Below are 26,989 nucleotides of genomic sequence, written 5' to 3'. Positions count from 1 at the left end.
AGATTACATGATGTAGAGGGACCATGCTTTAAGTTCGCAAAAACATAGTGAAGGGTTTATTAAGAGAACTCCGCAAAGGCCCATGAAATGCTCCGCTGACATCACTGCATATCCCGTGGCATTTCACAAAAAAATAGTCTTAGTCGAATATATAACACAATCGATGCCAACTTAATGCAAATTCATGTTCCCTCCCCACCCCCATAACCCTTCATACCCTCCATACCCTCAAAGCCATCTCGAGGTCCTTCAGTGCCCATATAAGCCAGTAAATACTATGTTCAAGACTAATGAACCCGAAAGAAACAATGACAATTTTAGAACGTCTCAGAAGAAATATATCCATTCGCAAATTTTTGGGAAAGAATAGCTCTTCCCAAAGCCTCTTAAAAGGTCAATTAAACAGACCATTAAAATATCAATAACAGGGGCTTCAAACATTTCACATCTCTTTATCTTGATAAACAGTGGGACTTTGACAAATGAGATTACAGAAAGAAAACTTTACTATAATCATTTAAAGATGTCAGTCAAACAAATTCAACTGTTCTCTGCAGCTGTTAAAACAGAACCCCTGCTGAGAAAATCCTTTCATTAACCTGGGCTCGTAGCCAATTAGGCCACCCCATTCTACTGAAAGCGTTCTTACACTTATCCTCATTATGAATGCTTAACTCTAGGGTTGTTCTGACTCTGTGAAAATCTGGCCCCACATTCCAAAACAAAGCTGGCTTTCACCCACAATAAACTGAGTGCTTTAAATATTTGACTTTATTTTAACTCTCTCCTGTCTTTCTTTTCATATTACAGGTAACTATCCAAAAGTACAACATTAGCATAAGATTTCCATCCTATATGGTATTAGGGAGATGAAAACAACTGAAACACTCTGAGAATTTCTAAACCCAGCAGAGCCATAACATTGGAAAGAACTATCTCAAAATGTTTAAAAGTGAAATGTTTAGTCTGAAATGCTAAATGTGGCAGGCTATTTTGTCAAAGGCTTCACACTGCCTGTTAACTTGCAAATGATTATCAGTTTAATAATTTCAGTCTGAGTTATACCCTATTGGTGCGAACCCCAAATTGCTTTGTATTAAAAACAGAGGGAACAATTTTGAGCACTTGCTCTCCGTTCATGAGAAAGTTGGAGCAGGTACAAAATCCAGAGAGAAGTGAAAAATGTGATTCTCTCCGGAGTGATTGGTGCCCCCCACTTGCCAGTGGAATAGTGTGAATTCCGCGGCGTGAGCCTGGGAACCTGATTTTAATACATTAGCATGTTATTAGCGAGCACTCTCTCCAAACCTTTCCCTTCATGGAATCTTGGCCCAGTAACAAATCACTGTTGTCTGGCCAGGCATGAGGAAGTCGAGGAGATTCCTCTGAGGACACAGACGGAAGTATAGCCCCCGGTGGGGTAGAGGGGCAATGCCCAGGCAGTGCCCTGGCATTTAGCTCTGGCACAGGTTGGCACTGTTGGTGCAAACCTGGCAGTATCAACCCATGCTAGGGGCAGTGGCAGGGCAGTGCAGGATCCTAGCGGGTGTCCCATATGATGGGGTACGTATATGAAAGGTGGACGGGGGGGGGGGGGGGGGAGGAGTGGGGGGGGGGGTGAGTAGACATGGGAGGAGAGAATCTGATGCTGATGACTATTGGGGGTGGGGGGGGGGATTTGCTGGTGATAACTGTTAGGGGGTTGGGGCAGGGGATCTGCTGGCGATGTCTGTCAGTGGGGAGAGCCCCGAGACCTCCGAAATGTAGCCTGGGTGCTGTTCGGTTGCAGCACTGGTCGAGCGCCATTTAAAGATGCGGCTTTGATCTGTTTGAAGCAGGTTCACAGCTCTGAGAGTACCCACCTCGCCAGGGTGACGGCGTTAACTATGCCCACTAACTTTTTTCTAAGAGGCTCAAGATTCCACAAAGTCAGGCGGATTTATTCCAGTTGTCATGCCAGGGCTGCCACAAATTTGCGCATGTGCGTAACGGACGGTGTATTTCCGCTCATGCATGGAACATGTGGCGTATTTACTTGCATGTGCGGGGTTCCCTTCTCTGCGTCGGCCCCCGGGCAATATGGCAGAGCCCTACAGGGGCCCGGCGCGGAGGAAAGGATCGCAGGGTCGGAGAATCCCGGCCATTAACTCCCCATGGACTCCCGGAGTCAGGTAATATTGCCTTAGCCAAGCTGCAAATACTCCGGTCAATTTCACCTCTGGCTCCTTAAAGCTTTCTGGTCTTGCAAAACAAGATTCTTTTTAAGAACATGACTACTGCAGTGAAACACATTCTAATCCAGGCTGTTAACCCTTAAATTGCCAAATGTTTATCATCCAATATATCTAAAATCGAACCTTTGTTGCACTATCTGACCATGAACACCTTGTTCTTTGTGGGAGTTTGCTATGTGCAAATTAACTGTCATGTTTCCTATATTATAACAGTGACAACAAACAACATCATCTGCTGCTTTGGGACATCCAGAGATCGCAAAAGGCGCTATATAAATGTAAGTTTTATTTTCTGTGACACCAATCACAAAATGACTGTACATTTTCTGTCGGTAAATAGAAACATGAGCAGGTGCCAGCCATTGTTTATGCTGGCTTTGTAACTAAGGAGGGGGTATTTTCCAGTAATACACTGCTCGGACCATAAATTCCCATCCAAGATCAATAGGTTGCTAAAATTATCTGTCAAATTTTATGTCCCACCCACAACGATTCCCATGGCGGGTGGGATCGGAAAATCTGGCCCTCTGTTATTAGCCAGTAATCTAGAGACCTGGACTAATTATTAGGAGATAGGAGTTCAAATGGTGACCATAAAACTAGCAGGTTCTTTAAAAAAAAACCATCTAATTCACTAATGTCCTTTTGGGATGGCATTCTGCCAACCTTACCTGGTCTGACTGACATGTGACTCCAAACCCACTGCAATGTTGTTGTCTCTTAAATTCTTTCTGAAATGGCCTCAAAAGTGCACTCAGCTATATTAAACATGATGGCTCACCACCACCTACTGAGGGGCAATTAGGGTGGACCAAGAGGTGTTGGCCTTACCTGATCCTGTGAATAGGTTTTTTAAAAACGTTGGCCAGAGTTCTCCAGCCGTTTGCTTGCGGCAGGTATTCTCTGAATCCGCAGGCAATGGACCCCCACCTGCTGGTTTCAGGGCAGCTTGGGGTGGTTTCAATGGGAAATCCCATTGACATCAGTTGAAGCAGAAAATCCCGCCACCAACAAATGGAGCGCCGCCTCCCACCACTGAGAAACGCATGGCTGCGAGGCCGGAGAATCCTACCCTTCATGTGCTACTGTCTTGCCTAGAGAACGCTAAATTTAACATTTTTGTCTGCCTTAAAATCTATTGACAATTTAAGTGTCCCAGGATATGTACAGATCTTTGCAGACGTATTTTTGAAACTTCAAATCAATCTCAGCCTTATTGAGAATCAGAAAGAATTGATTCACTGTTATGTCTCTTTGACACAATAATTGGTGTTTCTCCAGAAAACAAGCCCAACTTCTTAACTCAAGAATGACAAAAGATTAGGTGACGTGACTGGAACCAAAATAAGAGTAATTAGTTTATGATGTAGTGCTCTGCACTAAGGCACTTGCGTTTTGAGATACTTTTTCTTGCTGTTTTGTTTGAGGCTGAACTGGAAGAGAATTCTAAAGTACTGAATGACACCAGGTAGTTTGCCTCTGATTAGTTTGACACTTGTCGATATGTCCCACCTCAATCCTTGGATTATGAAGCTCACATTTAATACGCTCGTTTTGTTTATGAGGCAAAAGAGCAGAAATAATCAGAAGATTATGATATGAAGTCAGTTTCATCATTGTCGATTAGAATGGTTACAGTAGGATGAAGAATTGTCTCTTTAATCCCTGTACTCAATGACCTACACTGGCTTCCTGTCAAACATAGAAACATACAAGTTGGAACAAGAGTAGGTTATTCGGCCCTTCGAGCCTGCTCTGTTATTAAATATAATCATCACTGACCCTGTATCTCAACGCCATACTCCCCACTCCTCACTTGATACCTTTACTCTAGAAATCCATGTTTCTTTCTTAAATACTCCATTGCCTTCTGTGGTAGAGAATTCCACAGGTTCACCATTCTCTGAATGAAGGAAAATCTCCTCACCTCAGTCCTAAATGGCCTACTCGTATCCTGAGATTCTGATCCCTTGTTTTAGACCCTCCCTCCCAGAAGAAACATCATCCCAGCATCCAATGTGTCAAGCCCTCTCAGAATTTTATGTTTCAATGAGAACCCACCTCATTCTTCTATACTCCTGTGAATACACTAAGAAGTCTTACAACACCAGGTTAAAGTCCAACAGGTTTGTTTTGAATCACTAGCTTTCAGAGCATAGCTCCTTCCTCAGGTGAATCCTCAGATTCGAGGAAGGAGCTGTGCTCCGAGAGCTAGTGATTCAAAACAAACCTGTTGGACTTTAATCTGGTGTTGCAAAACTTCTTACTGCGCTCACCCCAGTCCAACGCCGGCATCTCCACATTCTGTGATACAGGTCTAGATGACCCAGTCTCTTCTCATATGACAATCCAGCCATCCCAGGAATCAGTCTGCCGAACATTCGCTGCACTCCCTCTATGGCAGGTATATCCTTTCTTAGGCAAGACCACCAAAACTGCACACAATACTCCAGCTGTGGTCTCACCAAGGCCCTGTACAGTTGAAGTAGGCATCCGTGCTCCTCTACTCAAGTCCTCTTGCATTGAACACCAGCGTTCCATTTGCCTTCCTAACTGCTTGCTGTAGCTACGTGCTTGCTTTTGCTGATGGGTATACAAGGAAACCAAAGTCTTTATTTTAAACTTCTCCTGCTTGTTTTCAAATCCCTCCGTGGCCTGGCCCTTCTCTATCTCTATAATCTTCTCCAACCCCAGAACCCTTTTGGGTTACTGTATCCCTCTCATTCAGCTTCCTGTGCATTCCTAAATTTTATTTCTGAACCATTGGTGGCTGCATCTTCAGTTGTCTAGACTCCAAGCTCTAGAATTCCCTCCCTTCACCTCTCTACCTCCCTCCCTCACTTTCCTCATTTAGGACACCCGTTAAAACTTCTTTGATCAAGCTTTTGGTCACCTGACCTAATATCGCCTCATGTGGCTCAGTGACACATTTTATTTTATTCTGCTTCTGCGAAGTACTTTGAAACATTTCATTATGTTAGAGGCACTAAATAAATATAAATTGCGGTTGTTGATGGTGGTGTTGTGATATGATAGCTTCTGGAGGCACTAGATTGAAATTGAAATGTTTGTGCTCACTTGGAAGTGAGAGCATTTTTAAAGATTGCTTATAAAAAGGTAATTGAGGATGGAAAAATTCAGTTATACAGCATAATAGGATTCTAAGACTTGAAGATGTCTGCCACATATATCACCTGCCTTACGAATGGATGAGGGTTGAACTGGCTCCCCATTATTCAGCCCCCTCAGTTTGTTGCACTGTATTTTCCCCACAATTGTCCAATCCAAATGTATTTACTTTTAATAATGAGCCAATCAAACCTGGTTTTCTTCAAACAAAGAGTAAGTCTATTACTTAATAAACTCGAGAAAAAAATGGAAAATGCGATGAGGCACACACGTACTCGGATCTTCGAAGAAAGAAATGAAAATAATATATGATTAATTTCTTTACTTGTCCTTGAAACATAAATTGTTGAACATTTTGGCTGTTTGAAGTTAGCTGGTTTCTTTTAAAATCTTGGAGTTGTACCGAAGTTCAGGTAACTGCACCATGCTCGATTCAATTTTAGCTTCAATGAGAGAAGGATAGAGATTGGTAGTGGAAGACTGTAAGAGAATCTGTATTGCTCCCTTCAGCAGTGTTTCCAGATTGCTTTGATTTTTCTCTCTTGTCTGGCTGGGCAAAACTAGTACTTAAACCTCCTGCCTGTAAATTCTAAGAAAGAATTCTACAAATATGTCTTGCAGACATTGTCGAAGAACAAGTAATCCCATTTTACATCTTTAATCTCAGTAACCTTTGACACATTTCAAGATAGTACAAAACTAACAGGAGATAGTGTTATTTTGTCCTCCACAGAATATTTTGAATGTCAGCTGGGTATCTGGGTGGTTAGCAGTTTCTATTGTTTTAACAGAATTAGTGTTGATTAAAGCACAGCACTTTAAATTTTAATGCCTTCTTTTCCAGAGCCCCTTTTTGAAGTAGACTTTGACCACCCACCCCTCCCCTTGTTGTAAAATTTCATGCAACATCCTAGGGGAGCTGTGCAGTGCAATCCATTTGGAACTTTCCAGGACAGCTGTCAACGCACAACACCAGGCTGATGGTAGCCATCTTTTGTCAATGTGTTTCCTTGTACTTTTTCAAAAAACAGTTTCTTTTTAAATAGTTCAGTATGTTTTTGGTTAGCTAGTGAAGTTATAGGAAGATTTTACTCAGTCACAATTTTCCATCATCCTGACACCTGCCAGAAATTTGCTTTTGCTAGGGGAAATCCTTAATGAGGAGGAATACAATATGATGGAGGAAGAGTAATTAATCTGAAATCTGCTGTTCAAGAGAGAAGTTCAAAGGTGACTAGATGAGGGAGGCTGTTCCCCAGATTTGGCTTGGCATTTAATGTTCCACCACACAGACATATGAACATGTGAATAGCCTCTCGAGCCTGTTCCGCCATTCAATAAGATTAAGGCTGATCTAATTGTAATCTAAACATCACATTCCCGTCGATCCTAATAACCTTTCTCTCCCTTGCTTATCATGAATCTATCTACCTCTGCCTTTTGAGGAAGGGAGTCCCAGAGATTCTTAACTCTCTGAAAGAAAACAATTCTCCTTATCTCGGTCTAAAATGGGCGACTCCTTATTTTGTACATTCTTAGCTGTACATTCACCCAGAAGCGGAAACATGACTCTTAGTTGTACATTCACCCAGAAGAGGAAATATCCTTTCTACAGCCACTCTGTCAATACCCCTCAGAATCGTACATGTTTCAATCAAGTCGCCTCTTACTCTTCTAAACTCCAGCAGATACAAGCCTATCCTGTCCAAACTTTCTTCTTCAGCCAACCAATACATTCCAGGTATTGGTCTAGTAAACATCATCTGAACTATTTACATCCTTCCTTAAATAAGGAGATAAATGCTGTGCCTAGTACTTCAGATGCTCACCAACGTATATAACTGAAGCATAACCTCTGTAATTTTGTATTAAATTCCTCGCGCAATAAACAACAACATTCTATCAGCTTTCCTAATGATTTCTGTGCTTGCACACTCACCTTTTGTGATTCATGCATTGGGCATCCAGATCCCTCTGCATCTCAAAGCTCTGCACTCTCTCACCATTTTGATAAGTTTTTTTTATTCTTCCTGCCAAATGGAGAATTTCACATTTTCTGACATTGTATTCTATTTGACAGGTCTTTGTCCATTCACTTAACCTATCTGTAACCTTTGTAGCCTATGAAGTCCTCTTCACAACTTACTTTCTTATCTATCTTTGTGCCAACAGTAAATTTAGGAACCATACCTTCAATCCCTACATCCAAGTCATTTAGAAAAGGCACTGATCCCTGTGGCACACCATCTATTCCATGTTGCCAACTATAACATTACCCATTTATGTCTACTCTCTGCTGGCTGTTACCTAGCCAATCTTCTATCCATGCCACCACGTTACTCCCTACAGCATGAGCTTTAATTATCTGCAAAAGCCTATTTTGGGGCACCTTATGAAATGCCTTCTGAAGTGCAGTACACCCACCGGTTCTCCTTTATCCACAGCGCATGTGACTTCTTCAAATAAATTTATTAACATAATAATTAATAAAATAATCTTAGGAAGTTGGAATTTGAAGAACAATGCTCAGGGGCAGGTTTATACACATAATATCTTGAAAATGCCTATGATGTGACTTAGATTTGAGTGAGATGCAAAGAACGAGCTCTGTAGATTTGTATGAATGCAGGTCAAGGATTAGGACTCAGCAATACTTTGTGGCAAGAAGTCATGGACCAACCACAATGCTCAATATAGTCAGATGCTGTTTCCATGACTGCCAAATTAGTTTTTGTATTCACTTCGGCAACATAATATCCATTCAGACATCTTTAGCATACTGCGGCGGCACTTCAATCTCTTTCTCATAGAATCAATCCATCTCTTTTCTTCACTTTGGGTAACATTTCACATCATTTATGCCTGATATTTCTCAGCTTTCCTCCATCCTTGCTCCTAATCCCTTCCCCAGACAATTCATCAGGGCTCACAAATGATTGAACTTGATTTTGAAGCTTTGAATACACTCAGAGAAATGTATGTCCCAAATCCATTCACTCAGTTAAAGATTTGCACACCCCTTTAATTAGGTTGGTTTTTAAAAGCATTTGTTCCATGCAATCACATTTTCTTTTTCGCTTACTTCTTTGTCTGGCTGCCTCCATGCTCTAATTAATTTACAAAGTTGTCTTGCTTCTATTTCTTTCTTAATTAAATTAATTTCTCCAGCTATCGACAGGGAGTTTGGCTTCTTCTGCTCAAACTGGGAGCAATGGAAAAAATTGCACCCCTGGGCACAGTTTTAAAAGATTTTTCAAAACAAAGGTTTGACAGAAATGGCTCTTCTTCCTTTGCCTTCATGTCTTCATTTTATTTAATCTATTCATAGAATCATATAATGTTTACACTACAGAAGGAGGCCATTTGGCTAGTCGTATATGTGCTTGGCCTGCTGAAGGGGACATTCACCTCTTGCCACTCCACTGTCATTTCCCCGTAGTCCTGTAATTTAATTCCTTTTCAGAAACCGATTCAACTCTTTTTTATATGCCTCGATTGACCCTCCCTCCATCACACTTGTGGGCAATGCATTCCAGATCCTGAACACTCCCTGCGTGAAGAGGCTTTTCCTCATGTCTTGATTGCTTTTTTAGCCAATTGTCTTAAATCTGCCTCCGCTGGTTATCTATCCCCCCACCAATGTGAACAGTTCCTCTCTATCTACTCTGTTCAGACCCCTCATGGTTTCGAGTAGCCCGGTAAAATCTCGTCTCAACCTTCTCGTCCTCAATGAGAACAGTCAATCTTTCTGGGTAAGTGAGGTTCTTCATTGCTGGAACCATATATATGTGGATACATTTTGCAGTCTCTCTATGCCTTCACATTCTTCCTAAAGCGTGGTGCTGAAAATTGGATGCACCACTTGAGTTGATGGCGAGCCAATGTTTTATACACAATTAACATAACTTCTTTGCTCTTGGACTTCATGCGGGCGGTTTTGAGCCCCCAGTAGCCATGCATAGGATCAGTGATGTGGGAGCAAAACCTGGAGAGAATCGGAAAACACAAATCTCCCCGGTGTGATTACAATTTCTGATTTTCAACCCTCCTCACCAGTAGAGTAACGTGGAACATGCCACGGGAGCCCAGGAACCTCATTTAATGCATTAGCATGTCATTAGCGAGCACTCACTCCAGGACTAAAACCCCCCCCCCCCCCCCCCCCCCCCCCCCCCCACCCCACCACCCTGCCCTCCCGCGGCCAGCACTTGTTGCCCATTCCTGAGGGCATTTCATAGTCAACAACATTGCTGTAGGCCTGGAGTGACCTGTAGGCCAGACCAGGTAAGGACGACAGATTTCCTTCCCTAAAGGATGTTAGTGAATCAGATGAGTTTTTACAACAATTGACAATAGTTTCATGGTCGTCATTAGGCTTTTAATTCCAGATTTATATTGAGTTCAAATTCCACCATCTGCCCTGTTGGGATTTGAACCCATATCTCCAGAGTAATCTCTGGATTACGAGTCCAGTGACTGTACCACTACGCCACTGCCTCCCCAATGAGGCAACTGGGCTTGTGCCCAAATCGTCTCTGAGGGGGTGCCCTTCTGTAGTGGGAGTTGGAAACTGGGTAGGAGGAGGTGAATATAGAGGGTCAGGATTAGGGACGACTGTGAAGTTCTTGGATGAGGTTCCTTGAGAAGTCAGGCTACTAGGGAAGAGTGAGGGACACAAGAATGAGGTGCATCTCTGCTTAATGAGGCGTGAAGACACTCTCATTAGGGGGAGGATGACTGCAGTGTGATTTGTACCCCACATCCAGGCAGCACAGTGAGAACAAAGGAGTTAATCTGCATGGAAGTTCAAATTCACTTGTCAGCAATGTTTGACTGTCAGGAATTAGTGTTGGGGTGAATGGCTGAGATTGATCAAAGGCTTGTCAACTCTGCAGCCCTTGTGGCCTGGGAGAATTAAAGTGCCCTCTAGGGATGTGCTTGTGCTAATTGCAGGCTTCACTCGAATTAGTTGTGCCTCGTCTGCCACAAGAGGCAGTCATTTGTCTGAAATGCTACCTCAACCTTCCTTGACTGCCCATTCACAGAGCTAGACATCAGTGTCACTGATTGGAGCCAAGTCCCTGTCCCATGCTCCAGATTTATGGACACCCGGTGTGGAGAGGGTGGCGAGGGAGGAGGGTATCCTCGTGAACCTGGTCAGACTTGCCGTAAAAGGTCCAGGCAGCAGGAAACGAGGGGGTCATCCAAATGCCTGCCCCTCTTCCGTGGCTTAATTCGTGGCCGGGTGTGCCTGTAGAGGGTGGAAAAGGACCTTGTGACACACGTTGGCAATCCATGAGGTGGCTGGATTAGAGATCACCTTGGAGGTGTGAGGAGTTTGTGAGGGTGTGCAGTAGGAGACTGGAGGTGACAGATGTATAAAAAGCCACGAAAAGCGGCTTTTTGCCGCACTGGTGCCCCGTCCTCTTCTGCAGTGAGCTGGTACTGACTAGGGCTGCTACTGACTCCCAGGTGGGGATGATCACCTTGCTGGATGGACGTCTGCACGTCTGTGGATGAAGGGCATCCTACCTTTGCTGCACCCCATACAGGAGTCTGGTTAGGGCTTCCTCTGAGAAACGCAGTGCTGGTTTTCAGACAACCATCCCCGCAACTGGATCTGAAGCAAGTGCTGGGGAGCTCTTTCTATGGAGGTGGCTCTTTTTAGTTCTGTTTCTTTGTATGCATACAACAAAATGCCTCCATCTTTATATGACGGCCTCCGAATAGTGCCTAGGCATCACTGAAGAGTTAAGTCACCACTGACATTGTTAGCCAGATGTATTGCCAGTAACGGTGACCATGAAGCTACCAGATTGTTGAAAGAATGCTATCTGGTTCACTGATGTGAACCATCGGTGCAGACTCGATGGGCTGAAGGGCCACTTCTGCACTCTTTTATTCTGTGATTCTGTGATATGTCCTTTAGGAATGAAAATCTGCCTCTTCTTAGCTGTACATGTGACCCCAGACCCACAGCAATGTGATTGATTCTCAACACTCTGAAAAGGCCAAACCAATGGAATATACTCTTCCATCCCCATTTGACTACCATAAGGAATGATTTCTAATCAGTCTCTCATCTTTTGGGGTTCTTCCAGAAAAGCTTTCAGAATAACAGGGACCACAGCATGAATTAATTATATGAAATGTTACTGAATTACACTAAATGCTGATGGTGATTTTTTACCTGTGGATAGGAATGATGGCCAAGGTGATGTTTGATCAAAGTGTTATTCAGAAAAGTGATGAATAATTTACAATTTCTTTGGCCTTGACCTATAAATGGTTAGTTGTGCCTACGCATCAGGGACTGGCACATTTTTAATAATGTCAGACTCACTGACACAGAAGTGTACACAGAATAATATTTAAAAGAAAGTGAATTACATGATTGCCATCAAATTTGTGTGCCAATTTAACATTATAAATATGAACAAAAAGAAAAATTTATGAGTGCCATCTCAACCTTGCCTTTCGATATCAAGGAGTGCTCTATAGGAATTTGTTTTCGGAAGGTATTTTTAGTATGCAATTAAGTTTGTAATTCTTATTATTCTATCGTCAATGTGACATGCTGTTAGGTCATTGCGGGCATGCGACAAGAGAGCCGTGCGATGTTCACAGAAGGTATTAAACAGATTTGCAGCATCATTACAGGAGGCTTGTCACTAAATAAAGAGGTTGCTGGAAAATTGCCTATCCAGTATAATGGTTCAATCCTCTTATTGACATGCAAAGTGCATAATGCATGGCAGACAATTAGTGTCTAAATGGGATGTGTTTGTGCATATGCATGTCCTGTAAATCAAGCAGAAGCCCAATCAGTTTAGCAGCCATTGGAAAACAGGTTGGCATCACTGTAAGACATCAATCTATAATAAATGAGTTTACCCTTTCAAAGACATTCTTGTCTGAATTGCCCACACTTGCCAATCTGTGCATGGTGGCACAGTGGTTAGCACTGCTGCCTCACAGCGCCAGGGACCCGGGTTTGATTTCGAACTCAGTTGACTGTGTGGAGTTTGCACATTCTTCCTATGTCTGCGTGGATTTCTTCCGGTTGCTCTGGTTTCCTCCCACAGTCCAAAGGTGTGCAGGTTAGGTAGGTCGGCCCATGATAAATTGCCCCTTAATGTCCAAAAGGTTAGGTGGGGTTACTGGGTCACGGAGATAGGGCAGGGACGTGGGCCTAGGTAGGCTGCTCTTTCGGAGGGACGGAGCAGACCCGACCGGCCTAATGGCCTCCTTCTACACTGTAGCGATTTTATGAATCTATTTTGGTGCATTGAAGGTCTGCTAATAAAGGAGGACAGTTACTGTTCTGGGAAGGTGGAGAGACATAAATCATATTCACCACCTCTGTGTCACATGCAATTAATAAGCTACTGATTTCACAACTGGTGATGTAATTCTTATCTCAGTAATGTGTTTCAATACAAAACACATTATTGAGATAGAAATTGAATTACTGTATTACATCTGCATCTTTACAGAACACTGCTTCCCATAGAACAGTTCAAGAGTGAGATGATCCCAATCAATCATAAAATGTCATGTGCAAATTTGTGTATCAAAATAGGAGAAAGATTGTATTATTTTATATTATTTTAAGGTGAAACTTTTTCCGTCAAGCACTGATGATATGTTATTTTGATCATATATTTATAACAGGTTCAGATGTACTTTCATGGACAAAAAAATGATGTTCTAATGTGTATCTAACTATTAAGTTAATTATTTGCATTACTGTTGTGTCTTTAATCTGGCTAATTGAACCAAAATGCTTTGCAAAGTCTTTAGAAGGAAAAATGGAAACTGAGCTGAAGTGTCTCTGAAGGTAGCTCTAGTTCCCAGCTACTTCTGAACTCTGCCTCAATGCTGCTGTTAAATTCAAAGACCCCCCTGTTCGAGCAGCCTCTTCCTTTTCTTCGAGCCAGCCTATTGGCTGGGGAGCATGGCTTCAAAAACAAGTTTTATCCAGTTGAGGATGAACAGTTCTGACCACCTTCTGGACCGTAGGCAGAAGCACAATGGGATACGAGCTTTTGGGAATCTGGGCTGGTTTTCTTGGCTTTAGGAGAACACATTGATCTTGGAATGGCGCGGGACCTCTGAGATTATCCCAGCAAGTATGTTTGAGAGGCTGGTTTGGCTAGCCTCATCCATCCATTTGGACCCTGGTTTAAGACGTATTCTGGATTTACTCTAGCTGTCGATCCCAGTAGCCTTTTGAGACCTGGTGGTGATCAGCACTGCCCTAACCTTAGTGGTGGGTTAAGAGAGCAGAAAAGGTGCTGTGTGGAGTGACACTTTGTTTAAGCAGCTTTTTCAAACTCTGTTGTTTTCCGTTGGTAGTCAGAGCCTCTTAGTTTAGTAGGGGGCAGACCTAAATGCCATTTGCATTTGCATTGATCCTTGGTGCCTCTTGTCATAGCACCAAAGTGGTACCAAGCTGGCGAAGCAAGTTTTCACCTGAAAAGTATGAAAATACAGCTTTCCCCTTGTCTCTCGACTGCCATCTAACCAACTCCTGTCTGGGGAACCCATGAGTGATGTTGTTGTATCTGGATCTTGTGTGGCAATAAGACTCTGCCAGCGACCTCTCACATTCCTGGATCCAACATGGGTAGCCAAACAAGACATCCCATTGTAAGCTTTTCCCATCATGAAAAAGCAGTAGTTGGTACTTCCGGTGGCGGCCATGGTGTGAGTTGTTGCACATTTGGCAGCTCCCGTTCGTGGCAGTTCTGTTAGTCCTTTTCCCTGATTTACGGGTGGATTGTTTGCAGGAAAATAGTGCAGGAGTGGTGGAGGAAGACTATACTCAACCGGTGAATGGATTTGTGGACCAGAAGTGGTTTTAGAAGAAAGGAGTTACTGGAGCAAGAAACTCTTCATGCGAAACAGGGAAAGATGGCAGAGTTCAAAGGGTTGGCCCTACCAGCCCAATGGTCGATGGAACAGCTGGTAAACTTTTTGAATGAAAAGTTCATCCAGCAGAGAAGAGACCCTCTGGAGGACCTGGAAAAGACGGTAAACCCGCTGAAAGTGGGGATTAACCAGGTGGAGCTGAGATTGGGCAATCCAGAAGGTGGAGGAGATGATGGGGTCGCATGAGGAGCAGCTAACTTCATTGGCATCCGAAATCGGTATGTTGAGGGAGACCCAGAAGTGGCTCAAGGAGAAAGTGGAGGATACGGATAACCGCTCCCAGAGATGGAGATGGAGGGTGTACCCTTACCAGGCTGATCACATGGAATGTGAGAGGACTGAATGGGCCGGTCAAGAGGTCCCGCATGTTCACGCATTTGAAGAACTTAAAGGCGGATGTAGCATTTTTGCGGGAAACAGACCAGAAGATGGGGGATCAGACCAGGCTAAGGAAAGGGTGGGTAGGTCAGGACTTCCACTCAGGATTAGATATGAAAATGCGTGTGGAGGCGATATTAATAAATAAGCAGGTAGCATTTAAGGTGGGGAATATAGTAGCAGATTTGGGGGGGATGAGGTGGACCTGGTGAATATTTATGGCCAAATTGGGATGATGTTGAATTCATGAGGTGGGTGCTGGGGAAGATCCCGGATCTGGACTTGCACCGGATGATAATGGAGGGGAATTTTAAAACGGTTATTGGGCCGAAATTGGATTGGTCACGTCCGTGGTTGGGGAGGGTATTGACAGTGGCGGAGGAATTGAAAGGGTTTATGGAGCGCATGGGAGGAGTTTGAAGGGCGCATGAAGGTTTGGAATGCCGAGGGCAAATTCATTTTCGTTCTTCGCCCAAGTGTACATGGTGTTCTCCCAGATTGACTGCTTCGTGATGGAAAAGACTTTGCTGGCAGGGGTGGTTGGCTCGGAGTACACGCCGATTGTGGTCGCAGACCAAACGCTGCATTGGCTGGACTTGCAAGTGGATCGCGGGGGGGGGGGGGGGGGGGGGGGGGGGCAGGGTGCAGGGCCGGCATTGGAGGTTAAATGTGGGATTATTAACAGATGAGGAAGTTTGTGAGCGGGTGAGGTCTACTATTCGGGTCTATGTGGAGCTGAATGATACGGGTGAGGTCTCGGCTGCCACACTATGGGAGGCACTGAAGGCAGTCGCCAAAGGGAGTTTATATCGATACGGGCTTATAGGGACAAGATGGAGTAGGCTGAGATGGCGAGGCTGGTGGATAAGATCTTGCAGGTTGATAGGAGCTATTCGGAGGTCTCAGAGGCTGGGCTGCTGAAAGAGCAGCAGAAACTCCAGATGGAGTTTGGACTGGTGTCTACAGGTAAGGCGATGGGGCAGCTGAGGAAGACCAGGCAGGTAGTCTATAAATATGGGGAAAAGGCGAGTAGATGTTGGCACACTAATTGAGGAAGCAGGAGGCAGTGAGGGAGATCGGAAAAGGGAAGGACAGGAGGGGAAATATTCACTGGTGGGGTGAATGGGGTAGTTGAGAACTCTTATGAGAGGCTACATTATTCGGACCGCCCCGGCCGGGGTGGAGGGAATGTGGCGTTTTTTAGACGGGTTTGAGTTCCCTGTGGCGGAGAAGGAGCTGGGAGTGCCCATTGGATTGGTGGAGGTGATGGACGGTTTGGGGGCGATGTAGGCGGGGAAGGCCCTGTGCCCAGATGGCTTCCCGGTAGAATTTTATAAAAGGTTTTCGGGGGACCTGGGGCCCCTGCTGGTCAGGGTATTAGATGAGGCAAAGGAGAAAGTGCGCCCCCCCCCCCCCCCCCCCCCCCCCACGCTGTTACTGGCCTTGATTTCCTTAGTTTTAAAGAAAGATGAGCACCTGGAGCAATGTTGGTCCCACTGTCCAATTTCATTGCTGTATGTAGATGCCAAGTTGCTGGCTAAAATCTTGGCCTCACGGATTGAGGACGGTGTGCCGGGGGTGATAGAGGAAGATCAGACGGCATTTGTAAAGGGGTGGCATCTGTTGGCCATTATTAGGTGTTTGTTAAACGTTCTAATGAAACTCTCCGAGGGATGAAATGTGGAGGTAGCTATGGATACGGAGAAGGCCTTTGATCGGGTAGAATGGAACTACTTGTGGGAGGTGCTGGGCTGTTTGGGTTTGGCAAGGGTTCGTGGATTAGGTCCAGTTGTTGTACTGGGCGCCGTTAGCAAGTGTACGGACGAACCGGGTGCGTTTGGAGTATTTCAAGTTGCACCGGGTGACGAAGCAGGGATGCCCACTCTCCCTGCTGCTTTTTGCCTTGGCGATAGAGTCATTGGCAATGGCGCTTAGTGATGTACCATCGATTGCACGCGAGGCGAGTGATTTACCAAAGTCTGGCTTTAATTAACTAGCACAGAGCTCTGCGATCGTCTACAGTGGAAAGGGACGATCGTCCGGCGTTTGAGCATTTATACCTCGTTAATAGAGGCGTGGTTAACTCAGCCTCTCGGCCAATCGGTCGAGAGGCACATGACCGACCAGGGCCAATGGTAAGCCGACGTTCTGGCCCAATGGCAGACGAGTATGCAGATCATATCATCACACTTAGAGCATCAAGGGATTGGCAGGGGATAGTACGGAGAGGGGGGGGGGGGGGGGGTGGGGGGCATAGAGTCTCGCTGTACGTGGACGATTTATTGCTTTATATATTGAACCCACTGGAAGGTATTGGGGGATCATGGGTATATTGGAGTAATTCGACTGGTTCTCTCAGTATAAGTTGAACATGGGGAAGAGTGAGTTCTTCCTGATCTAGGCGAGGAGGCAGGAGAGGAGGCTGTTGAGCTGCCGTTCAAGGTAGTGGGAGCATGTTTCAGGTATTAGGCATCCAGGTGGCGCGGGAATGGGAGCAGCTGCATCAATTGACTTTGGCACGACTGGTGGCGCAAAGGAAGAGGAATTTTAAGGGCTGGAACGTTCTCCCACTGTCATTGGCGAGGCGGGTACAGTCTGTGAAGGTGGCAGTTCTCAGGAGGATTTTATTTGTGTTCCAGAAACTCCCAAGTTTTATTCCAACGATTTTTTTTCAGGTTAATGCACTGAACTCGGTGTTTGTGTGGGCGGGTAAAGCCCCACGGGTGAAAAACGTGCTGTTAGAGCGGGGAGGTAGGGGGGAGGCATGCTGGCCTTGCCAAACGTAATGAACTATTACTGGACAGCAAATATAGCCATGGTAAGGAAGTGGGTAGTGGAGGAGGGGTGGTAATAGGAGCAGATGGAGGCAGCTTCTTGTATGGACTCGAGCTTAGGGGCACTGTTGATGGCACCTCTGCTGTTCTCGCCGGCCAGATATTCCACAAGTCCTATGGTGGTGGCGGCCCTGAGGGTGTGGGGACGGTGACGGCAGTACCTGAGGCTGGAGGGTGCCTTGGTTTGGGCACGATCTGCGGGAATCATAGATTCGCTCCGGTTGGGGAAGACACGGCGTTCCGAGGTTGGCATTGGGCGGGGATTGAGTAGTTTGGGGTCCTATTCATTAGGGGCAGCTTTTCGAGGTTTGAGGGGCTGGTTGAGGAATATGAGCTGCCCAGCGGGAATAAGTCCCTGTACGTGCAGGTGAGGGACTACATGAGGAAGCAGGTGCCGTCCTTTCCTGACCTGCCGTCCTCGGGATTGCAGGACAAGGCGGTGTCGAAAACAGCGGAGGGTGAGGGCAGAGTGTCAGGGATTTACAAAGAACTAATGGACTGGGAGGACACCCCGATAGGGGAAGTCAAGCGCAAGTGGGAGGAAGAGCTGGGGAGGGAGTTGCAGGCTGGGCTGTGGGAGGAGGCTTTGAGGAGAGTGAACGCATCCTCTTCATGTGCGAGTATTAGCCATATTCAATTCAAGGTAGTCTGCAGGGCACATATGACGGTGGCCAGAATGAGTAGGTTTTTTGAGGGGGTAGAGGATAGGTGTGGGCAGTGCAAGGGTGGGCCTTCGAACCATGTCCACATGTTTTGGGCCTGTCCGAAGCTGGAGGGATTCTGGCGGGAGTTTGCTGACGTTATATCTGAGGTATCGAGGGTGAAGGTAGTCCCGAGACCAGAAGTGGCGATCTTTGGAGTGTCGGAAAATCCAGGAGTCCAGGGAGGGAAAGAGGCCAATGTGCTGTCCTTTGCCTCCCTGGTAGCCCAGAGACGGATCTTGCTGGAATAGAGGGAATCGGAGCCGCTGAAACCAGGGTGTGGGTGAGCGACCTGGCGGAATTCCTCAGGTTGGAAAAGATGAAGTTCACCTTGAGAGGGACTGCAGAGAGGTTTGCCCGGAGATGGAAACTGTTTATTGAATACTTCAAGAATAGTTCAGAAGTAAGCAGGTGGGAGGGGGGGGGGGGGGGGGGGATAGTGTTGGGGAAAAAAAAGTGGGGAGGAGAGGTGGAGGGTAGCGGCAGGGAGGGTGGATGGTAAAGTGTTAGATATTTATTTGCTATGTGAATTCCTCTTTATTCTCTTTTTGGTGGTGCTTGCGTTTGATGTATATACTCAAAGGCTGTAATAAAAACATTTTTAAAAATGAAAAAGCAGTAGTTGTATTTTCATCTGCGCATACTCAAACTTTCCATTTTCTGAACTTTCTAACGCCCTGCAGCCGTTCCTTAATTTACTCATCCACGCTTGACTCATGTGGTAACTGTTTCCTGTCAACTGTGGAATATTAGCTGCTAATTGCAACTCATTAGCACTTGGTACTGCATTTATGGTAATTTGCACTGCTCTGCACAGCACATGATATTAAACCATTCTAATGGAAGCACTTACATTGCTAAAGACACAAAATTAAGGCACCTCTTAAGAGAGAGGTTTCATTTCAACATGTCAGATTGCTATCATCCTTTTCTTTGGAAAACTAAAAATGCTTCAGGTGAAACCCTTCCACTATAGCCGAGTCACAGATTCTACAGTTTAAAAGAAAAGTTTCGAAAAGTTGCAAAACTCCTGAGATTAATCAACCATATATTACAATTTGAGATTGTAAAGGAATGAATGAAAAAACTCTGGGCGTGATCAAACGACTACGCTTCTCCCCAAAAGCAGCGCGCTGTGACTCAACATGACCAATAGAAGCCGGGAGATCCCGCTCCCGGAAACTACTCGACTCACAATGCCTCGTGAGTTCAAACGCAATCCTGTGAGGCGTTCGATGTGAATCACGCCCGTTGTGGACGGGATCACTTTTTGGCAAATCTCATATTAGAGCGAGACACTAGTTCACTTTAATATGCAGTTTCGAGAGGCATTGGGATCTATCCCCTTTGCTTCGGAGACTTCAGGCAAGCACCGTTCAGGTCTAGTCACCACAAACAGGGGCCAGACAAAACAACATTGTGGAGGCCCCCAGGTGCATGATCTTTGGAGAGAGTGGTAGAATGGCACAGCTGGTGCCACCAGGCACCCTGGCACTGCCAGCCTGGTAGTGCCACCTGAGTACTGTTGCACAGACCGAAGTAATATTGCTTTGTGCCTGTACATAGTTTCCTTTTCCTACTGTGAATAAATTCTCTTGATCATTACTGGAAGTCTCCAGTGTACTGTCTTGAGCCACCGGATACGAGGGAGGCATTAGACAACCCATGGACCAATTAATGTCCTTAAGTGGCCAAGCAGTAGACTCTGAAAGGCTGCTTCCTCCTGGTGCTGGGATATTACTCGTGTCAAGGGAGGACAGCGCCATGTGTCCAACCCGCCAAGTAAAACCTGTGCAAGGGAAATTACATTTAATCAATTTGTTGGAGTTCTTTGAAGGAGTCATGTGTTGTGAATAAAGGGGAACCGGTAGATATGCTGTGTTTGATAAGTTGCCACCTCAAAGGTTGTTACGAAAAAGAGAAGCTTATGGTGCAGGGGGTAACATATTGGCATGGATTGAAGATTGGCTAGCTAATGGGAAAAAAGGCCAGAATTTTCCAACCATTCCCACCATTGGGATCCTCCGCTCTTGCCGATTGCAAATCCCCACCATGGGTTTCCCGGTGACAGACAGTGCATAAATCGGTAAGTCTTGTTGACAGCGGCGGGATCGCTGCCGCAAAGCACACAGCGGGAGCAATGGAAAATCCAGCCCAGAGAGTCGGCATAAATGGATCGTTTCCCAGTTGGCAGGATGTGCTGAGCGGTGTGTCACAGGGATCAGTGTTTGGACCTCAACTGTTTACAATTTATATAAATGACTTGGACGAAGGGACTGAAGGTTTGGTTGCTAAATTTGCTGATGAGACAAAATTAGATTGGAAAGTAAGTTGTGAAGAGAATGTAAGGAGGCTACAAAGGACATAGGTAGGTTAAATGAGTGGGCAAAAATCTAAACAAATGTAAAATAGTCCATTTTGGCAGGAAGAATAAACAATAAGCTTGTTCTCTAAATGGTGAGAGATTGCTGAACTCTGAGATGCGAGGGATCTGGGTGTCCTAGTGCATGAATCACAAAAGGCTAGTATGCAGGTACAGCAAGTAATGAGAAAAGCTAATGGAATGTGCGCACTTACTGTGAGAGGAATTGATTACAAGAATAGAGATGTTATGTACAGGATATTGGTGAGACCAGTTCTGGAATACTCCAGCCATTGGGATTCTCTGAACACACCGGCAGTGCACGCAGGGGGGTTTTCTCGCGACGTGGTTTCAATGGGAAATCTCATTGACATGCGGCAGGAGTAGAGAATCCCACTGCCAGAGAACAGTACGCCGCCTAAAAACACATGGCTGGGGGACCGGGGGATCCAGCCCCATGTCTAGAGTATTGTATATACTATTGGTTTCCTTATTTAATAAAAGACGTAAATGCAGTTGAAGCAGATCAGGTTTACTAGATTAATACCAAGAATGACAAATTGTCTGCTGAGGTATTGGAGAGGTTAGGTTTGAATCCACTAGAATTTAGAAGAATAAGAAGTGACTTGATAGAAACCTTTAAGACCTTGAGGTGTATTGACAGGATGGATGAGGAGAGGGTGTTTCCTCTTGTTGTAGAATCTACAACTAGGGGTCCCGGATTAAAAATAAGAGGTCGCTCCTTTAAGACAGAGATGAGGAGAATTTTTTTCTTTCAGAAAGTTGTGAGTCTCTGGAACTCTCTTCCTCAAAAGACAGTGGAAGCAGAGTCTTTGGGCTGGATTCGCTGCAGCCCCGTGGTGAAATCGCGGCCGGCACGGGGGCGGAGAATCCACTTTCACGCCGTAATCTGGCGATTCTCCGGGCACCGAAAATCGGCATGACCGCGGAGTGCACTGTGCCACCAGGGGGCAATTGCCAGAACCCCGCCCAGCAATCCTCCGCTCCTGACCGGCCGAGTTCCCGGAGGCGTGGAACTATCCACCCATTGCTGGTCAGGATGCTGGCCTGGCGGCTGAGGACTCAGTCCGCGGCCATCCTGGTCAGGAGGCCGGGTATTAAATCTGCTCAGTTTCAGGCTCGGGCGTGCAGCCGATTATCTCTGTGTGGCTCCGTGGTCTGAGTCCACCATGGAGCTCGGCGCAGTCGCTGGAGGCCGAAGCCGTGCACGTGTGCGGACTCCAAATCGGCAGTGCAGAGGCCCGTATCCGCAGCAAAAGCTGCGAGATTCACTCCGGGCCCCTGCTAGCCCCCTGCTGGGCATTGAATTTGTTCAACTTTCTGGAAGGAATTTCTGGATTAAAACTCCACCGTTTTTATACCGGCATGGGGACATTGTCTCATTTTGGGAGAATCCAGCCCTTTGAATATTTTTAAGGAAGAACTAGATAGATTTTTGATTAACAAGGGGGTGGGAAGGTTATCAGGGGGTATGCAGGAATGTAAGGCTGAGGTTACAATCAGATCATTCATGATCTGGCTGAATGGCAGAGCAGGCTCGCGAGGCTGAATGACCTACTGCTGCCTCTAATTTGTATGTTCTTATGACCATTGACTGTTTAAGGGGTGCCTCACTTTGTGACCCCTGTACTCATTGGAAGCACCTCTCCCTCCCAGGTATTTCCTGCAATGATTCACCCTCCCCCTGCCCTGTCAATAATAATAATAATCTTTATTATTGTCACAAGTAGTCTTACATTAACACTACAATGAAGTTACTGTGAAAATCCCCTAGTCGCTACATTCCGGTGCCTGTCCGGGTACACAGAGGGAGAATTCAGAATGTCCAAATTACCTAACAAGCATGTATTTCAGGACTTGGGGGAGGAAACTGGAGCACCCGGAGGAAACCCATTCAGACACAGGGATAATGTGCAGATACCGCACAGACAGTGACCCAAGCCGGGAATCCAACCTAGGTCCCTGGTGCTATGAAGCAGCAGTGCTAACTACTGTGCTACCATGCCCCGATCCTCCACCCATCTCACTGAAGCATTCCAGCCTGACTCTGGTAAGGTCCCGAGTTCATCTTAGTTTGGGACCCACCACAGCATGCCTTCCTTTGGGACTGCCTGACTGGCTGGAGTCCCAGAAGTGACCGCCACACTCACAATGCCGCAGCTAGTGTAAGAGAGTTGCTGGCAGCCTGATTGTCAACTAGCTCTTGGAGACAGTTTCCTCCCCAATGGTGCATTACCAGCTACAGCCATTAGCTTGGTGCTACTGAATAATGAAGAACTGCTGGCCAGGGCTCTGAATTCTGATTATCACTTAATTTGTCAGGATTCTTGAAAGTAGGGGATATGGTGCTATCGCTGGCTCTCTAGCTGGTTGCTGAAACTCTCCATCACCTACATTAAATTCTACCCATCTGAGGTGGTGGCCTGACAAAACGGACTAGTGGCCACTTAGTTTGGAAAAGTTTGGACCCTGACTGAGTATCACTCTGTAGGTAGCAATGAAACCTAATGGAGGTCACAAAAGTGCAGTTGCTTACAGTAACAATAATAATCACTTATTGTCACAAGTAGGCTTCAATGAAGTTACTGTGAAAAGCCCCAAGTCACCACATTCCGCTGCCTGTTCAGGGAGGCTGCTGCCTTGTTCTGCATTACAAGCCATCGATTTCACCCACTGAGCTAAACCAGCCCCAGTCGAAGCAACCGGTGTTACATTGCATCAAACCCTTGTCTAGATTACCTCCCACACACAGAAAGCAATACACCAGATTCCGGAAGTTAAAAGGACACTGCACCCCATTACAGCAGCCGGGCCCTGGGGGTTATTTCCTGACATGAGCTCCTGTGTCACCTCTTTCCACTGTCATAGGACAATGCAAGGGCCAGCTTGCTGGGGGCTGAGCTTACACAATAACAATGCCTTAGAGGACTGAAATGCAGACTTCAAGGACTGAGATTGCCAAAACAAAGACTCAATTTTCCTGACTTATGAATTTGGAACTCCAGAGATTTCATTTCAGCTGCTCTTGATATATGAGCATCGCTAGCACGGCCAATATTTACAACCCATCCCTAAATGCTCCTGAGTGGGTTTCTGGGACATTTCAGAGGACAATTAAAAATCTACCAGATTGCTGTGGGCCTGGGGTCACATGTAGGCCAGGCCGGGTAAAGATGGCAGATTTCCTTCCCTGAATCACAGAAATAAATCAGAGGGGCATTAGCAACAATCTGGGAGTTTCATTATCATTATTCATGTATCTAGCATGATTCTAGATATATTTATTAATTGCTGTTATGGCAGGATTTGAATTCATGGCTCCTGATCATTGGCTTCAGGATTATTAGTCCAGGAATATTACCGCTGTAGTATAGTGTTCAATTGATCAATTATTAGGAGTTTGAATGTGTGTGTCTGTTAATTGTTCTGCCCTGTGCTAAGTCAAGTCTTGGTGTCGTCATGAGAAACAGAAACTAAAGAAGAAATATCTTTAGAGGAGACACCACGGGCGCAATTCTCCGCACTCACGACGGTGCGGAGAATAGCGGGGGTCGTAAATTTTTACGGCCACGCTAGTCTGACGCCCTCCCGCTATTCTCCCCCCCCTCACGCCCGACTCCCGACACAAATCGCTGGCCGATGGGCCGAAGTCCAAGCCCTTTACGGCCGTTTTTACGAACGGCAAACACACCTGGTCTGGCCGTTCGTAAAAACGGCCGTAAAGTTCGGATCTTGGCAACCATGGCACCGATTGGCACGGCAGTACCACGGCCGTGCCAAGGGTGCTATGGGCCCGCAATGGGGGGGCACTGATCGCGGGCAGCGGGTCCGATTCCCGCGCACTCTTTGTCCTTCCGCCGCCCCGCTGTATCAATTCGCGGGGCGGCTGAGGGGCATCCCGGCCCGCGCATGCGCGGGTTTCGCGCAAATGCGCGATGACGTCACCCGCGCATGCGCGGGTTGGAGTCTTCCAATCCGCGCATGCGCGGCTGACGTCATATGACGCGTCAGCCGCCGCAAACTCTGGCAAGTGGGCTTAACAAAATTCGTTAAGCCCGCGATGCCGGAGTTCACAGCCGCGGCATGCTAGCCCCGACCGGGGACCAGAATCGGTTCCCGGTCGGGGGGGGGGGGGGAGGCTTGCGTCAAACCCGCCCGTTTTTGACGCCAGCCTTACGATTTCTCCCTGTTTGGGAGAATCGCGCCCCACCTTTTACATCTGAATAAGGGGTTTATTCAATGTTTTATATATCTGAGGCACAAAACATAACAGCCACTAGGCTATCGGTCTCCTGAGTTCCATAACCCTGCTCAGAAATAATTTTTCTAATGGCGCAATTAGCGTTATTAGCAGTTTTGTTGTGTGGTGTTATTGAATGCGAGGCATGTTACTGCACTTCTGTTTAGCGGACAGTGATAAAGTCTGAAGTTGAAACTGATCAAAAAGCTAAACTAAAAATTCACTCAGTCGGAGGTCAACCTAATTCAAATTCAGAATGAGTTTTGAAGATCATTCCTCTGGGAAAGTGAAAACAATCATACTTTAGTAAAAAGAAATCACCTACTCTGCCCTTGAATATTGTATATCTCTGGCATTAAGACAGCTTTGACGGTGGCAGAGAGCTCTGATAGGCAAGAGACTTAATAGGTCCCCCAGCAAAATAATAGTAACCTTTATCAGAATGAGCAAATTAATCTAACCCTCCTTTCGCCGCCAAGCAAGGCCCAGATATATTATGACTTTGAGCAATTGCACTAAATTGATGACAAACAATCGCAACATTTATTCCCATCGAAGTCATAATCAGGAATGCTGAGGAACTGTAAAACCTGGCTGATTGGCCTTAACAATTGCAGCATGTTTAAAGCTGACATTAATCTTTTGGAAAGCTTGAGAATGAAGAATGAGGAAATGTCTTTTCTGCTGCCAAGAACATGATGATTTCCGCAGAATGAAGAATGAAATCCACCGTTAAAGCAAGAACAGAAAACCCTCATGTTTATTTCGCATCTTCAATGTAATAAAAAGTCCCAAGGCATCTCATAGGGGCATTATAAAGCACAATTTAACACAGAACCACTCAAGGTGATATTCGGCCCAGATGGGCAAAACCTTGGTCGAGAGGTAACTTTAAAGGAATGTCTTAAAGGAGGAGAGAGTTATAGGGAGATGGGGAGTTTTCGGGATGGTGCCAAGCTGTTCCAGTTCAACTACAACAACTTCATCTACCCAGGCAATGCGAAAATTGCCCAATTATGTTCTGTACACAAAAAGTAGGACAGATTCAACCCAACCAATTATACCCCCCCCGATCAGTTGACTTTCAATCATCAACAAAGGAAGTGTCATCAACAGTGCTATCAAGCGACACTTGCTTAGCAATAACCTACACACTGATGCTGTTTGAGTTTGGGCTCTGCCAGAGTCACTCAGCTTCTGACTTCATTGCAGCCTTGGTTCAAACATGGACAAAAGGACTGAACTATAGATGTGAGGTGAAAATGACTGTTCTTGACACTAAGGAAGCATTTGACTGAGTTTGGCATCAATGAAACCCAGAAAAACTGGAGTCAATGGGAATCAGGGGGAAGAACCATCGTTGGTTGGAGTCATACCCAGCACAAAGTAAGTTGGTTGTGGCTCATAGAATCATAGAATCCCCACAGTGAAGAAGGGAGCCATTTGATCCATCGAGTCTTCACCAATCCTCCAAAAGAGTATCCCACCCAGGACCACACCCTCCCCACCCCACCCCACCCCCAGTCCCATTCCCGTAGCCTTGCATAAACTTTTGGACATAAAGAGGCAATCTACCATGGCCAATCCACCTGACATGCACATCGTTGGACTGTGGGAGGAAACTGGAGGACCAGGAGGAAACCCATGCACTCACGGGGAGAATGTGAAAACTCAGCACAGAGATTAATCATCTTAGTTCCAGGACGTCACAACAGGAGTTCCTCAGGGTAGTGACTTAGGACCAACCATCTTCAGCTGTTTCAATGACCTTTCTCTGGGGATGTTCGCTGATGATTGCAAAATGTTCAGCACCATTCACGGCTCCTCAGATACTGAAACAGTCCATGTCTAAGTGCAGCAAGAACTTGATAATATCCAGGTTTAGGCTGACAAGTGGCAAGTAACACGGTAATCACATCTGCAACAAGTGAAAAGTTAATCATCTCCCATGAGATTTAAAAAGAGCGGGAGCTGAGAGTCAGGGCAGAGATTTAAAAAGAGCGGGAGCTGAGAGTCAGGGCAGAGATTTAAAAAGAGCGGGAGCTGAGAGTCACAGCGGAGATTTAAAAAGAGAGGGAGCGGAGAGTCAGAGCAGAGATTTTAAAAGAACGGGAACAGAGAGTCAGAGCAAAGATTTTAAAAGAGCGGGAACGGAG

At 45.8% G+C, this 26,989-nt stretch overlaps 1 long non-coding RNA gene across 1 annotated transcript in view; it reads left to right on the top strand.

Moving 5' to 3' along the window:
- Positions 1–1,418: 1,418 nt before the first annotated feature.
- Positions 1,419–26,989, top strand: part of LOC119964163 — a 50,368-nt gene continuing 24,797 nt past the window's right edge. Inside the window, exons 1-2 of the long non-coding RNA XR_005460265.1 lie at positions 1,419–1,563; positions 2,448–2,512. This is a non-coding gene — a long non-coding RNA (uncharacterized LOC119964163). The remainder of the gene's footprint in view (positions 1,564–2,447; positions 2,513–26,989) is intronic.

Source organism: Scyliorhinus canicula, chromosome 4, assembly GCF_902713615.1.
Source record: "Scyliorhinus canicula chromosome 4, sScyCan1.1, whole genome shotgun sequence".
NCBI lineage: Eukaryota > Metazoa > Chordata > Chondrichthyes > Carcharhiniformes > Scyliorhinidae > Scyliorhinus > Scyliorhinus canicula.
Note: the sequence above shows the minus strand (reverse complement) of the source record. Positions and strands in the feature narration are given on the sequence as shown.